Here is a 16981-nt window from a genome sequence, read left to right on the forward strand (position 1 = left end):
TTTATCACATTTTCTCATAGGGACTCTATAATCTCTGTCTTCACCATGAAGGAATGTCGTTTACTATTATTAATCAAGGAATTGTATAAAATACAAACCTATGATCACTTTATTTTGGATAGTTGAAAGCGCAACATTACCTCTCTTGGGTCAAAAAGGGAAAAACAAATATGTTAAATTATATTAATTTGGAGTCAAGCTCAGAGTTACGTGAAGCTTCCGGGTTTTAGGACCCTTACAGGAAGCTGAAGTCGCCCGTTTCACAATAAAGAGATCAAACAACATTTCCCTTCTTAGAACAGATTTCCCAAGCTGCAGGTTTTTCAACCTCACAATGAGTCAGTTTTCAAGATTTCAGATCATTTTACAGAAAGAGACCTGAGGCGGGAAGGGAAGACGCTTCGGGATGAATTGATTCGCCACATAAATCAATGCTTAGTTTTACATTAGTGTTGAGATGTTGTTTTCATTTATTGATCAAAGCTATTTTCAGTTGAGGCGGGAGTTTTTTTTGTATTTTTGTAACTGTATTTTCAGTTACAGTTATATTTCAGTAAGAAACAGCTTTTTTTGTTTGTTTGTTTGTTTCTGATAAGTTGTTGGTATTTCTTTTTCGTCAAAGCTCTTGCTTCAACTGGAAAAGAATGTGACTGTGATAGTATTAATGGAAGATAAACTTCAGCGAATTAAGAAAGTTGCATCAGATGAAGACTTATTTAAGCATTTTTATATGCAACTGTAATACTATTATGAGCACATTATTTACACTTTACGCCTTTATGCCTGACTCAGGCTCACTCTGCTGCCCCCAGCCTCACACTAAATTATTCACTGAGAGCATGTGAGCCCATATTGTATCCTATAATGTGGAATATCTTGTGTCTCAAGTGGAACCAACCTCACATAAATTATGCATTTTGCATAATGTATGTTCTATTAATTTAGTGGTTTTCTGATAATTTATTTTGTGTTATTTTTTTGTTTTTGGTTTATTTTCATTTAATAATGGCTGATTGCACCTTAATTTAATTGTAATTTGTATGACGAGTCGTGTTTGTTGACAGCAGTGCCTCTATTCTATTCTATTCTATTCTATTCTATTCTATTCTATTCTATTCTATTCTATTCTATTCTATTCTATTCTATTCTATTCTATTCTATTCTATTCTACTGGCAGTAATCTATTCAATGAATGACCTCAAATAAGTCATAGCTTGTAAAAAAATAAGTGGAAAAAAAGAAAGAAAATAATTCACATACTGTGAGTTATGCACTACGGAATTTTTAAAGAGTATTATTTTGAAAGACTAAACCGGAAATGATCCTGCACATCTTCAGTGGCTTTGTGCAGATGGTGGGAACACCGACACCTCAGCATTCAGGCGCTCTCAGTCCGACTCACTCCACTGTCCGGGTCAGCTACAGGGGCGAGAATTCATTTAGAAACGCAAGTCTTTATAAACAGAGCAACAAAACTAGAAATAATATATATATATATATATAAATAAAATAAGAAGGTGGACTTTATCTAATTGGATCAGAGACTATTTGTTTCATCACAAGACTTTTTTTTCTTTCTTTCCTTCTCTCTGTCTTTCATTCTTTCTCTTACTTCTCGTTCTTGTTCGACTGGGTGGATGCGCTCTGGCTCTGTGGACGCTGCCTCCTGTGATGGACCGGCCCGGGAGCTGAACGGTGGGCTTGGTGGGGCCGCCAGGTGCGCACAAGGAGGTCTAAACCCAAAGGTAAAGAAACAAGGTTTCTTATTTTATTTTATTTTTTACCTGTTCATTGCGCTCCTAAAATCCGTTCATTCATTCGTCTTTGTCGAGACGCATTGTTTCTCTGGAAACCTTCTTAAACTTTTAGTTCTCTTGTTCCATGTATCACCACAAACGGAGATGCTGAACTTTTTTTTTTTTTTTGCGTTGCTTTAAAAGCTTTTTATGTTTTCATGTAAACAGTACAAATATGAATCATGTCTCTGCCTGTATTCTTGTCCCACTGTGGCTGACTTTATGCTTCTGTAATCGCGGTTGTCAGCTGCTGGATGCGGGCAGTCTTCTTACACTTTAAGTTCCAACTGGCCTCTTAACAAATATTTTGATAATCTATTGACATCTGAATGTTTTTTCTTTTTCCCAAGAGATATTTATCTGCGTGCCTTAATGCTAAAGAGACAACTCTGCGTGTTGCGACTCAGCTGTTTTCTCAGATATGATAACAAATGCTGGACTTTTAACGAGCCCATTGACGTTGTTACAGCCTGTTTGAGTAAACTTATGCTGCTTACATTTCTTTTCCTGCCGACTTAAAATGAGCTTACAAGCATTCGTGTGTTTGTGCATGTTTTCAGCCGGCTACGGAATTTATTTTTCAATTTTCAGCAAACACAAGTTCCTTCTTTTTTTTTTTTTCTTTTTTTTCCAGACCTAATGTCTTGTGACTCATAAGTCATTCGTCTATCAAGGCAGGCGATCTCTGCCATTGTACTTTTCTCATCTGGGCCGTGTAGAGAAGAGTTATGCACGCAGCTGCCAATAGAGTCTGCAGGTTAGGCTACATTCAGATCCTCACAGCAGCAGCAGCCACCAACAGTAAAAATCATAAATGTCCCCCTCAGCGTCTTTTTAGTAATCTACAGCCAAAACGAAATAGGGGTTTCCAGCAAGGCTTCTTCGGAGACTCCATCCATCCATCCATTTTCTTTACACCCTTCTTCCCTAAATGGGGTCAGGAGGGTTGCTGGTGCCTATCTCCAGCTACGTTCCGGGCGAGAGGCGGGGTTCACCCTGGACAGGTCGCCAGTCTGTCGCAGGGCAACACAAAGACTTACAAGATAAACAACCATGCACACACACACTCACACCTAGGGAGAATTTAGAGAAACCAATTAACCTGACAGTCATGTTTTTGGACTGTGGGAGGAAGCCGGAGAACCCGGAGAGAACCCACCATGCACAGGGAGAACATGCAAACTCCATGCAGAAAGATTCCCGACCGGGAATCGAACCCAGGACCTTCTTGCTGCAAGGCAACAGCTCTACCAACTGCGCCACTGTGCAGCCCTCTTCGGAGACTCATGAAACCTAAAAAATTTGTTGGAAAGAATCTACGTTTGTTTATTTTGCTAAGCTGTGCTTGGATCACTTGACAGCAAGGATAGTAATTCTCACATGACTGGATGTCTCAACCATTTTATTTTATTTATGTATCATTTTACTCATAAAAATGTTACTTTTTGATGTAGGCTGAATAAAGGATGCATTCCAACATTTTGTTTTGTGTGTGAAGTTGGAAAGCCTTGCTTTTGTGACAGCTCCAAGCAAACCAAAGCATGTGAAAGTGTAGTTGTGTGTACATTTATGAACTTTGGAATCACATTGATTTAAAACTTAACGAGCCTTAAAGAGCTGCATTTTCCAGCTGGGTGGGGACACATAGGTATTTATACCAATTTAGCCTAAACTGACTTGCTGCTGATGTATTCAACTGGCATACTTTGTATTTACCGCTTTGATTATATTTACAGGTTCCCAGTTTGTCTCTACTTCCATGTCTTCAAACATACTGTTTTATACCGACATCCTAGGGATGGACAATATCACGATATAAGCGTTTCATACCAGTTGATATCAAAAATTACTGATTAGTTTTTATTCTATATATCTAAAGTACTAAAAACATGTACTGTCCTGTTTTATCAATAATCTTCTCTTGCGCTGTTGTTCTCATTTTTTCTCTCTCTCTCTCCACGCTGTTGTTCATTTTTATTTGTAAGCAGTAAAGAGGCACAGTGATGAGACCTTAAGCTGCTGCTGCACAAGTTACTCAATAAGTTGTTGCTAGGTAACCAAAGTGTGAGTGAGTTAGTTGATGCTCCAGGCCTTGCCTCGCTGTCAGTGAGAGGTCGAGTGGCTCAAGCCTTTCTTCTTCCTACATCCCCCAGAATGCTGTGCGGTTCTGGATTGGAGTTCATTGATATTATAGAAAGTTCTGTCTATCACTATATATATTACTATGGATTTATTGCTCAGCCCTGCCCAATTTGCTTAGATATACTTCTATTATAATAAATGATCGTATCTCAAATCTCATTCACAATTTACTGGAAACTTTACATTACATTATTTTTTTACATTACCCCCCCCCACACACACACACATATATATATATATATATATATATATATATATATATATATATATATATATATATATATATATATATATATATATATATATATATATATATATATGAAATATAGGAGATTATGACTCTAATCACACAAACAAACTCCCAATGACTTCCTGCTGGTGGATATCATTTATCAGATTCTCATAACATAACTTTAGAGCAAATTTTAACTAAGATAACGGAAAATGACTGTAAAATTATTGGCACTCTAAAGTTTGTGGAAAATCCCTCCATGGTGGGTAAGAGTTATGCAAGCCTTGTATGGAAGATGGCTTCTTTTCCCCCAAAAAAAATCTAGGCACAAAAACACAAGAACTGCAAATAAACAGAAGTGGTGAGAAAAGACCAGCACTAACTCATGTTCAGTGTAGAAGCTCATTCTTGCTGCTGAGAGTCTCCATCTCTGTTAATTTTCTCCTTCATGTCAGGTACTTGTTCAAGGTCACTTAAAAGTAATCTGTTACGTCTCTCTGCTGTGAATAATTGAATCCTTTGACCACCAAAGAAAGTCTCCCCCCATATTTGTGCTTCGCTTAAATTAAACTCCTTCACTTCCTTTCAAATCTGCCCGTGTCCGTCTGCTTTCCTTCACTTTCCAGTAAGACGTATTCCTCTTCCCTCAGGCTCATTGTTTTCCCTCCAGACATCAGGCGTCTCTTTGGAACGGCGTAGCGCTCACAGGATTTTATTTATCTGGTCAGTATGGACCCGCAGAGGGAACATTTGCAAAAGGACAGATATTGATTCAAAGAGGCTGGTCTACAAACATGTAGCAGGGTGAAATGAGATAATGACTTTTTTTTCCATTAACTTCTACCAACTGACCTAAAAGCATACGGTTTCAGTGGAAGTTTTTCAGTCGATATGTGGACAACAACGACGGGCTGTTGTGAAATAAAGACAGGGCGAGTTTGAATCGGCTCTCTGGCTTTTGATTTATATTATTTTGCTTCTGAGTGCATGTTCAATAACTTTTCAATGTCAGCATTTCCTGACATTGACTTGTGTCATACCTGCTTGGTATTTCTCTCTCAATACAATGCACTGATTAGCGTAATAAAAAAAATGTAAGATGTATTCAGTCAAGGATCAAATTTGTGACTTACTCAGTGATTTTAAAACCTCATAAATCCTCATAAATTGATGTTTTACACAGATGCTCAGATCTTCTGAGGACTCGGGTCGGAATACCTGCTTTCTATGGGTTGCCAGTTTGTAAAAATACCAGCAATACTAAGAATGGAATCTAATTGCGATGATTAATAAATGGTTACTTAATCAGTTTATTCATAGAAATGTGTCCAAGGGGGACAAAACGTGTTTTACGTGTAGGAGGGGGAAACCTGATTACACCATAAAAAATAAAACAAACTATTATGAAGCCTTATGATGTTACTGCTGCTGCTGATCCAGACTGAGTAGAAAGTTTCAACGCATTGAAACAACAGCATGTTAGAATTATAACATAAGAAAACAGCCGTCAAGCGCAACAATACGGTGGGATGATGGCTCTACCGGACACCCTTCACAATCGGCTGAAGCTACAATAAACCATTTCAGACACTTTTCACTTCGCACACACTTTTCCTTTCCATTTGAAACACTTCAAATGGGAGACCTGTGAACTTGGGATGGTTTTTCATTTAGTACAAAACGAGGATGTTTGACCTTAAACTGAACAACACAAGTGGCAAGTGGGGCGATGGTGGTAGGAGCTTGTCCTGTAATCGGTGGGTTGCCAGTTTAGGTCACTTACCTGCTTGTGGTGGTCAGAGCGCCGGTGCATGGCAGCCTTGCTTGTTTCAGATTGCTCTGGGCAGAGGTGGGTGCAATGTATCTTCACACCATCAGCGTGTGAATGTAGTGTGAAATGCTTGGAGTCCTCTGGACTAGATAAAGCACTCTCCAAGAACCTACCGCTTACCATAGAAGGAAATCGATTTGACCTGATAGTTTCTTTCGTCTGGAAGTGTCGGGGTAAGCTTAAACTACTCTGCTTGTAGAAATAAATAAAAAAAATTCCTTTCATAAGATCAATGACTGTGTCTGGGTAATCGGCTGTATTATTTCAGCCACAGAGCCACAAGGACTGCGCTTTGTCGCTGCTTTTCATTCATGCTTGACATTGTAAGCTACACTTGGAGGATGATGTAAACACTCGCTGACACAACAGCGCTCACTTGAGCAGCCGGTTTCCACCGAGTCCCACCGCGTGCTTCTGATCCCAGAGTGGAAATAAAGTCGCTTGATAGGAGCGTAATTAATGAGCGAAAGTCTCGGATGAAGATTGACATCTCAAACATTCAGTACGTCGGCTTGCCTCTGAAGTCTTTCGTTCTCGTCTGCAGCCAGCATGTGCAGCAGAGCAAAGTCATTACCGAAATCCTGCTTCAAGAACAAATGAAGATAATAAAAGAAAACACACTCAACACATGCACAAGCAATATGTGAGATGTTGGTGGGTAATAAATCACAAATTTGATCTTTCCAAAGCTGATCTGTGCTTCTTGCAGAAACTCCACGGTTTCAAACAATGGCTGGCCATCCCCATAAAACTGGCATACATCTAAAAAGCAGATGTGCATATTTAATGCCTATTTTCTTTTGTGGGCTTCTGCATTTGATCTGCTTGTTATTTATTTATTAGTCTTGGTTAAATTACAGGGTGAATGGAAAAAAGCCCATGGGCTTGTCTATATTCTGCACATCCTCATACATATACAGTAACGATGCAGCTGGATGACAGGGATTCCCTGCTGAAGCTCCTGCTTGCTGAGATTCTCTGACATGAAATACCGTCATGTACAGTGCTGTGTAAAAAAATAAAATACTTCCTCCTTTGGAAATTTCTTCTGCTTTGTTTTCTCTTCTTTTCTTTTTTTGCCGCTTATCAGCAAATTTTAATTGACAAACAAACATAGCCAAAGTAAACAAACAACATAGTTTTTAAATATGTTAAAAGTGAGCAAGCAGCACTTGCTATTAATCTTTTTACATATGGATTATTTTCAATGTTGGGAATGAAAAGTGAACGCAGATTAACAGCTTGTACTTTTTGTCTATGTTTGGATTTGTGTATCCGTTTTGTTTGGACTGACCAGTCTACTTGGAAAAAAAATATCCAAACCTACTTGGCTTCATGTTAAAAGTATTTGCCTCCCTAAAACTAATAATAGTTGTGTCACCTTCACTAGTAACAACTGCCTTTATGTGTGTGTTGCAACTGTGAACCTTTATTGAAGGAACCATAGATCAGGCAAACGTGGTTTGGTTCCTTTATTGAACCAAAACCACTTATCCCTTCAATAAAGGCAGGTTGTGTAGGTGGTGAAGTGCCAAAGCATTTCCCTGCTGTCACACCAACTCTGATGATGCCATATTAACATACAACTTCCAAAAACATCTACTTTTATCACATTTGTTCACATAGTAATTTCTCACAAGTCTGGGAGATCACCAAGATGTTCTTTTTTGTTTATTTGTTTTTTGGCAAAAGTGATTGACCCTCTTGTTTTGTTTTTGGTCAGCTGTGGTTTTCACCTTTCAACTCTTCCATGGGTGCCATTTATACCCAATTTCTTTCTCAGTGGTCAGCAAACTTTGTCGCTGTGCTAAGCAGCATCTGCAGTGCTTCAGATACTCTTGGTCACTTTTCTACCTCCTGGAAGTTTTCCTTTAAGCTTCATGGCTGCTCCATGTTTTGTCCGTTTGCAGATTGTGGCTCTTATTGTGACCTTCTGGAGTTCAAAACATTTAGACTTTCTCTTTCCACACTGAGAATTCGTTTCTCTGTTCTCTCTCAAACGTCCTGTGATTGAGGCTGGAGTTCATGTGTTCAGATAAGTGAAACTTACGTCCCTCTACGGATCAGGCATTACGGTGGCCATCGTGCGGCTACTGAAACCGCCTGTCTGAAAAAAGTTTTCAATCGCAAGTCATGATTTAACAATCGGCAATGGTGGGGCATCTCTTCTTCACTCAAGGTCGTGTCAGTGTGTATATATTTCATGCGGGCGTGCCAAAAGATGGCCTGCTCTATCAACATGCTTCTTTATTTAATCAACATGAGCCGAGCCTGTTTCCCGACGCAGCCTTTGTTAAAACAACTGATTTGTTTTGCTAAAAAAAAAAAAAAAGTTTCCAAGCATGGCATGAACAAACTGAAGGTCCATCTAGTGTTAATAAGAAACACACTGATGGAAAAAGAAAAACAGACGGCAGTTGTTGGACGTGGTTTATTTTCATAGATTTTAGCCAAAGCTGATATTTTCTTTACAGTTTCCAATAAAAATCCAATAAGTGTGTTTTTTTTTCCAAATGCTGTTTATCCAATGGGCCTGATTTTATCTAGCTTGTATTATAGACTCACTTGATTTAGATCTGCCGGCATTATAGGTGGAGCACCAAATGTTCTTTGTTGTTACTTCACTGCGTTGGGGTTTTCAGATTAAAACTTGTAAAGTTTTAATCTTAATAAAATCTTAATACATATGCTTTGCTCATGTTTGATAATTGGCCCAACCTAAGAGGGACAAGCCAAGTTTGCTTTTCCACTTTTTTCGTTAACCTCCGAGACGTTCATGGAAAAAAGAATTGGAACCCAACTGCTGGAAAATAAATCGTACACGCTCTGTAATTTTTACCATCAAGAATTATCGATTATATAATATAACTGTATATTTTCATCACCTTACGACTCCAGTTTTGTTCTCTATTGCTTTGCTTTTCATTAAGACTAGCATCTTTAAAAAAGTTTAACATGTTAAAGAAATTATAAAAGGCACCAAGTATAATTACATACTTCTGTCAGTGTTACAGTGCAGTAATCTGAACTTTATGTAAAGATTTGAGTTTTTCTGTGTTTATTTCAGGTTTCTGTGTCTATTGAGTCTTGTATTCAAGCCAAGTTTGTGTTTCTCTGTTTTTTTAGTCTAGTCTAGACGTCTTCAGTTGTTTGTACTACCAGTTGCTACCAGTATTAGCAACTCTTTCTGAGCTGCCTGGATTTTGGGCTTTGACCATCTGACAACTTCATTAAGTTCTTCATTCATTTACCATCAAGAATTATCGATTATATAACTTTATGACACAGATTTCCAGTGACCAGCCTGTCAACCTCCCAGAAACTGTCTGACCGCAACATTTCACAGATGATTATTTGCAAGAATTGATTTTCTTTGAGTGACAGTGAAATTGAAAGACCCGAATTAGGCAATTGCTGTCATTATCTGCTTGCGCCGTTTCTCCAGCTAGTCATCGCTTCCTGAATGATCATTTTTATGTCACCCTGTTCACTCATAGTAAAGGTTAAAGACCTCTTCTCGTTACTCCTTTATTGTTCTGCTGTATGTCTTACTTTACCATTTTCGTTTTTGATTGCATTATCTCCTTATTCCACATTAGCCGTCTCTCCATCCTCTACTACACTCACCCTCTCGTCTTGCAAAGCCTCCTCTCAAATTACCTCAAACCTAAACTCCCCACATTTTCTCTGTCTCTTCCTTGGAGCATATAATTGAACTTCTCCTTCCGCTGACTGGTCCACAAAGTTCAATAGATGACGTATGCATGTGTGTGTGTGTGTGTATGTGTGTGTGTGTCAGAGAGAGAGAGAGAGAATGTATTCATCGTTTTCTATATTATAGGCTCATCTTTATTTGTGTGAGTTGGGTCCTAAATTTTATTTGATCTTATCAGCTGAAAGTTTAAGATTAATGTTCATCATGTGCTTCAAAATAAATGATGTGTGATGCGATTTAATATGATGATATTTGAGGCGTAAGGAGAACGACTGCACAGAAAAGAGATAGCAAAGCGCTGAACAGAGAAACCAAAGAAAATGCTGAAAATGACATTTTGTCCTGATGTTTCACTCTGACTGTGAAGTGGGTTTTGCTATCAAAATGTTTCACAATCCATAGTAAATTATATATATACGTGTGTGTGTGTGTGTGTGCGTGTGTGTGTGTGTGTGTGTGTGTGTGTGTGAAGAGCTGCGATTGTGGACCAAATTGTGATTATGCCAGCTTTAAAAATTTAACTCCGAATCCACAGATCTCGCAGAAGATAAATTTCAGCCTTCATCTAGTTGTGTTTGAGTGATAACCAAGTTTAGGTAATTTGATTATGTCTGTGACATCACAGAAGCGCAGTAACGGCCCAGCTGATGGTCCACTTGTTGTGTATTTGCATATTAAGTGGATAACATGTGGCAGGTGTGAGTTGTCGTTGCTAGGCTGGCCTGCTTACAATCAAGTTAGCCAGGCATTATTATTATTATTTTTTTTTATTTCCTTTATTTAACCAGGTAAACCCTGCTGAGATCTAGATCTCATTTTCAAGAGGGACCTGGGCAGAAGTCTGCAGCACACAGCAACCTGGTTACAAAACAAAACAAATTAATGCATATGTACAAGTGTAAAACAATAGACAACAATTTAAAAGCAGTGACACTGTTTAATAGAAACTCGTTGCCTGTTTTTAAGAACCGCTTGAAATAAATCCATTGAAATCAATTCTGACATCTTGAGTTCAGACTGGAACATTATCTGGTTGGGACTGGAGTTTATGCTAATAGCAGCTGTAAACAGGGCAGAGGAAACAGGGGAAATAACTGAACCGGACGATAATAGAAAAGCATGTGGATGAGGTTAGCTTAGCAGGAAACCAAGCTAACAAAACACTTTTGTTGCAAATCAATATTTCTGAACTTATATTGCAGACGTTTTAGCGAATCATGGACGTTGATTTTGTATATTTGCACAAAACGTAATGTCAGTTTTTTTTGTGTAGTTTTATTTGTCCAAATATTTGACCAAATAACGAGGAAACACAAGAGAATACGACTGGATTGCATGTTGCATCGCTGTAAAAGGTTGCTTTGTGAAGTAAGCATGCAGACATCCTTTGAGGCGACAAGAGCACTTTTCCTACAGCTTGTCGTGTCCCTATAAATGTTCTTCACTGAGTGCAGTCAATGGACCATTGGACACAATGAGGGGAAAGCGATTGAGAGCTGGCGAGCAATCCACAGCCTGAGAGCTGATCCATTATACATGAGGAGCTAATTTATAATATGATCCACTGTGGGTTGCCCAAAGGAAACCAAAAAAAAAGGAAAGAGAGAAAAGTGGGAAGAATGATGAGTTCAGTTTGTACTGAACTCATCATTACAAACTGATGAGTTTCAGCCTCCTTAAAGTCTTCACCTCACACAAACAACCTGCTCTTGTTTTGTGAAGGAAAATCCCTGTCTTACAATCTGCTCCACTGTGTTTTTCCCACCTTTTTTTTCTGCTATTTTCAGCGGCAGTAATTTTAAATGAGATAAACGTATTAAAGAGTTATCTCGCTAATTAGCCTGTGAAAATTATTCAAATCCAGCAACATCCACTATTTAGGAGAATAAATTAAATGATCGACTGAGACCTCATATGTTTGGCTTCCCGTCTTTTGTTAACAGACTCGGGTGTTCTTTACTCCACAGAGGTCTGCATGGAGGCAGACGATAAAAGATTTGTATGGTATCTTAAAAGAGTTTCATGGTTTATGTTGTCAATCTAGCACCAATTCCAGTGGGCTTTTTTTTTTTTTTTTTTTTTTTTTTGATGTGACTCTGTTTTTCACATTGGCGTTAGTGATTTTGTAAAACATACATATGCCCCCATAAGTAAAAACTCATGATTCCCATTTCTGTATTACACACAGTGACTTAGTAACGCGTTACTGACGTCGGACCACTTTTTTCAGTAACGAGTGATCTAACGCGTTGCTATTTCATATCCAGTAGTCAGACTACAGTTACTTATCATTTTTCCCTACTTTTTTTCTGCTATTTTCAGCGGCAGTAATTTTAAACAATGAGATAAACGGGCTTTTTTTAAAGAGTTATCTCGCTAGATTAGCCTGTGAAATTATTCAACCAGCAACATCCACTATTTAGGAGAATACAATTAGATTAAATTCATATCCTATTCAAAAATACTGAAGCTCTTTGGATATTTACTCTTTTATTTAACCCATTTTCCACCAATTTAATGGAAAGGTCAAATAACCAATTGACCTGATCAATTGACGGACGATGCACATTTCAGGTTGTGTTTTTTTTTTGTTTTGGTTTTTTTTTAGGCATAGCCTTAAAAAATTGCTCATTATGTGCTTTAATATTATAGCCTGACATTTTACCTTTGGTTCCCTTGTGTGAAAACTGAAAACTAACAATCCTACTGTTTTATGCCAACCCACTCTCACTCCCAACTCGTCATATATTGACGCATGGGACTTCCGTCCTCGTCACATATTGTCAATATGTGTTTTACCTGATGCCTTACCGTAATTTTTGCCCTAAACCTAACCAATTTTTGGGTTTTGTGTCGGCAGTGTTTGCGAGGACCATTTAAAATAATCCATGTAAAACATGCGACCTTCTAAAATCGTCAAAATAAAATTTTACGGTGAAGGAACCTATCGTCACATATTGGCCTTGAAGGTATACCCTTCGCGTCAATATGTGACGATGGTCAATCAGGCGCCCCAACTTCGTCAATATATGACGAGTCGGGTGTGAGAATGTGTTGTTTATGCAGTAGGAATGCTCTTATTCTGTTTTACCCAAGAATCTGAACAGAGTGTCAACATTCCCAGTGAAAATGCATGTCGGCTGAACCACACAGTGAACGCCTGAAACGCCAACAGACAGACTGGGATTCCAAATTTTACTGGAATGAAACATTTGCAGATGGTTTGAGACAAAAAGCATCAGCCAAGTGTTTGTTGGCCTCCTAGCCTCTGTAATTACATTGTCTTGTTAGAATATATATGAATTATGTGAGAAATGGAAATCATTTATCGTTGTGGAAATCCGTTTCTGTCATTATTTTTCAAATGATTCCAGTAAATTTACTTCACTCTGTTTCATGTTGACGGAAAGATAAAGCATCTTTGATATAACTATAGTTGATATTTTTTAATTCTGACACCAACAAGATGTGAGTTCATAGGAACAAGTAGTCATTGCTTGGTAGAGTGAATGTTTTTATTCTATTTTTTATTTTTATTTGATTCATTTAGTTTAACGGCAAAACAAAGTGCTCATGTTGCACTGCAAGGAAACTTTTTTTTTTTTTTTTCCCCACTAGCATACTTTAAAGCCATGAATCTGTCAATCTATCTGTCTTTTTATGCAGCAGCTGTGCATTTTGATGCTTCGCAGACAAAATAAATTCTTTCCAAACAAGATCTGGAAATGGAAAAAGGAAGAACCAACAGTTACCGCCGACCGGGGAGGCGAGTTTTATTAGATCTCGGTTGTGTTTGGGGAAGAAAAACGAGAAATGCGACACGAACAACAGGGTGGAATATGTGTGAGATAATAACTGAAGTAAATCTTTTGGGACTGCGGTCTGAGAGGCTCTTGTGCATTTAATCCACCCCGTCTAAGTGCCTGTAGATATCTGCTGAAAGCCTGAATGTTTCTTTTGGTTCTTGTCACCAAAGTATGACAGAATCCAGCAGATTAAGACGTCATCCCCACTCGAGCGGCTGACATGTCCTCAGGTCGGGCTCTCATTATGTCTGAATTATGCTGCACATCCAGGTCGATGGCAAGTATTCGGGGACAGCAACAAGCAGTATTGATCTTGAATAACAAGAAGCGATCTACTTGCAAACATGAATTGCTTTGTGGGGTTTTTGTGTACTTGTGATGATCAGTTTACTCACTCAGTTGCATTTTTTAAAAAAAGTCTCCCCTGCAACAAGAGAACATGCAACTCTTGGTGTGCAGCTCACTGCAGACATTTTCCATCATTATGCTTTGAACTCTAAGGTGGATTAAGAAAATGAACAAGATTTGGAGTTTGGACGTCTAATTGTTTATTTTTAACAGCTGAGTAAAACCTGCTTATAACAAACTATTGCTTTAACTCCAACTCCCATAGTACAGTAGCAATTTTGATGCAAAGATGCAATGTCTTCAAAAGTGTTCATAGTTTATATATATATATATATATATATTGTCACCTTGCAACCAAAAACTTTATTGTCTACTTTGGAGTAACTCCAGAAAAATGATTCATAATTGTAAAGTGTAAGAGGAGTGCATGGTTTTCAACATTATTTACAAATAAAACACCTGGAAAATGTGGCCTGCATCACATTCAGTCCCAGTGAGTCAATATTTTTGCTGCGATTGCAGCTGTGACTGTTTCAGGGTATGTTTCTGCCAGCTGTGCACATCTGGAGACTTCATTTTCAGTGCATTCTTCATAGCAAAAGCAACCCAAGATTTGCAGAATGAAATGAAGGGCGTCTTTGAATACTGGTTCTCAAAGTTAATCAAATATTCTTAATTGGATGTAGTTGTTTTTTGGGGGTTTTTTTTGAGTGGGACATTCTAACACTTGAACTTGCTTTGACCTAGCCAGGTCGAAACCAGCACCTAGTCCTACATTTTGCTTCGTACTCAGGGTCTTGACTCTTAGCTTTTGAGAAACGACTGACTCATGGAGACGTGGACTCTGTTGAAGTCTAAAATTTTACCCCATTGCTAATGTTTGTCCGCGTCATGTAGGTGATGTGCCAGTTCAGTGCTATGAAGCTTACCAGAAATCGCCTGTGCTGTAAACAACCATCCTGCACTGCAAAGAGAGAAGTGTGGAGACAAAAGGTGTGGCTGTTGATGTTAATTCAATATTTGGAAACGTGACCAACACGGACTGAACGCCAAAATTGCTAAAACTACAGACAGATTGAGTTCTAAAACAGCAACTATTTTAAAATTACATCATTGTTCACAACTTCTCCTTCTGGCTCGGTTGAAATTCTACCAGAGAAATTGAATTCACTTCAAAGGGAGAAAGTCCAGAAGGAGCGCTGAAGGGAAATGAGAATCGAAGCTTTGATCCAGAACAATCCATTGTGGGTCTGGTTGTATGATTCATTCACAGTTTCCATTTGAGTCCAAGCTAATTCACAATAGCTTTCTTTTTTTATCTGATCTTGGCTGTGCCTCTGCCAACAGGAAACTCTTCAGTGTCAATATTTGCTCGCAGTCACTGGTTTGGTCATAGCTGCTGACTTTCTGTAGAACAAGGATCAAGATGAAGCTTTGACACGAGACACTCAGCTGTTCTCTGACGTTAAGGAGGAAAGAAGTGATTAAACATCTCACCTCTCGCTCTTGGGTTACTGCGCATGGAGGGTTTGTGTTGTTCCACGCAGACGGCTAAGTGAAAATCCATTCACCCTTGACGACATGAGGAGAAAGAGACACTCAAGTTATTAAATTATTGCTGCCAACGTTGTTAAGGCTTTCATTTAAAAGCACCTTCAGCACCAGTCAGATTTATTGGCCTTCCTGATAGGAATGTTCCAAAAGCCTTAAAATAAACTCATCTTTTATTGCAGTGGCATTTTTGTTCATTATATCTCTTAAATGCATTTCTCCACCCAAAAGGTTTAAATATTTTCGTGCATGCTGGGTAAATAACCTTTAATCTGTACTTTACGGGTATTGAGGGGAGTTGGATACTAGTATATTTTCAGAGTTTCATCAATTGCATGTATAATTTTCTCATCACTTTGCATTATTGCACTGTTTTGTGTTATTTTATCCCGTACGTTTGATAAAACATAGGGAAAGTTTGTGGCGGCAACACAACAAAATGTTGTAAAAAGACATTTTGCAGGACACTACGTCTGGGATAAGTTTTTATATTTCTAAAAATATTAAATCAAACTTAAGTAACTCTGCATCTTTACCAACATGATCATTATGGAGCCTTAAGACTACATAGCTATCCAACTCAAAAATCAGTTAAATCATTGTGGCACGCTGATAAAAGCTGAAAAGTTTTGGTCTTGGGTTTCACTTCTACCCAACATATCCTCAATCTTCCACCAGATGAAAACTGCCATACACTTGCTTTTGGAGACTTACTGTTTCCATGTTGGACCAACCTGAACCATATTCTGAGCTAGTTCACCGTCCTGTAACACAAACTGGGCTGTAATTGGTGTAAATAATAGACGAGCAGACACTTTTAAATGCTAAAGATGGATCGTCAGTTGTGACGAGCAAAATGCATGTCTGTAGTCTTGATGCAGTAGAAGAAGTTGACTCTTTACTGGATGAATTTAAACCCCTTGAGGTTTCAGTCCTAATGGTTTTCCATGAGGTGTGTTTGCTGTCACAGACTGTTTTACCTCTGACCAGATCTGTGTGTCTGGTTCATGCTACACAGTGTCTGTGTGTGACTGCATGGCAGTAAAATAAATAATCATCCTGTGAAGCGGGTCAGCAACATGACTCCATGACCGCCGCTGTCTTGTGACCCAGCAATTAACTGTACAGTGGAAATCAAGGCGATATAGAAACGACCAGTCATAAAGTCATAATGGTTTTGACACCAAATATTCAGCAAACTCTTGAGAAACCTTTAGACAAACTCAGAAACTCAAAACTGTATGCCATGGAACAATAACCCCAGGCTAACTTTAAATGAGTTACATTTATTGAGTAGAGAAAATTACTGTCGTAGTTGAAATATAATTGAAAATGTAACACAAATCTAACTGTTTGGTGTATTTGGAGAATACGATGCGATTTGTTCAACAAACTGTAATTGTAACTCTGACTTCTTTCAGCTGAGTCTCCGTTTGGGATAAGACAAGGTTTTCTGCATTCAAGGTAGTTTTGAAGTCCTAACGAAGTGCAGAATACTTTTTATCCAGAAGCTGAACGTGCTGCAATGAAATCTTCATCACAACTGCAAAAGCAGCACAT

At 38.4% G+C, this 16981-nt stretch overlaps 1 protein-coding gene across 1 annotated transcript in view; it reads left to right on the top strand.

Annotated features, from left to right (window-relative positions):
- The first annotated feature begins 408 nt into the window (after window positions 1-408).
- The window catches only part of gcgrb (glucagon receptor b), a 56208-nt gene continuing 39635 nt past the window's right edge, over window positions 409-16981 (top strand). Inside the window, exon 1 of the mRNA XM_044114439.1 lies at window positions 409-1745. The gene's annotated coding sequence lies outside the window, so the exon portion shown is untranslated. The remainder of the gene's footprint in view (window positions 1746-16981) is intronic.

Source organism: Gambusia affinis, linkage group LG04 (assembly GCF_019740435.1).
Source record: "Gambusia affinis linkage group LG04, SWU_Gaff_1.0, whole genome shotgun sequence".
NCBI lineage: Eukaryota > Metazoa > Chordata > Actinopteri > Cyprinodontiformes > Poeciliidae > Gambusia > Gambusia affinis.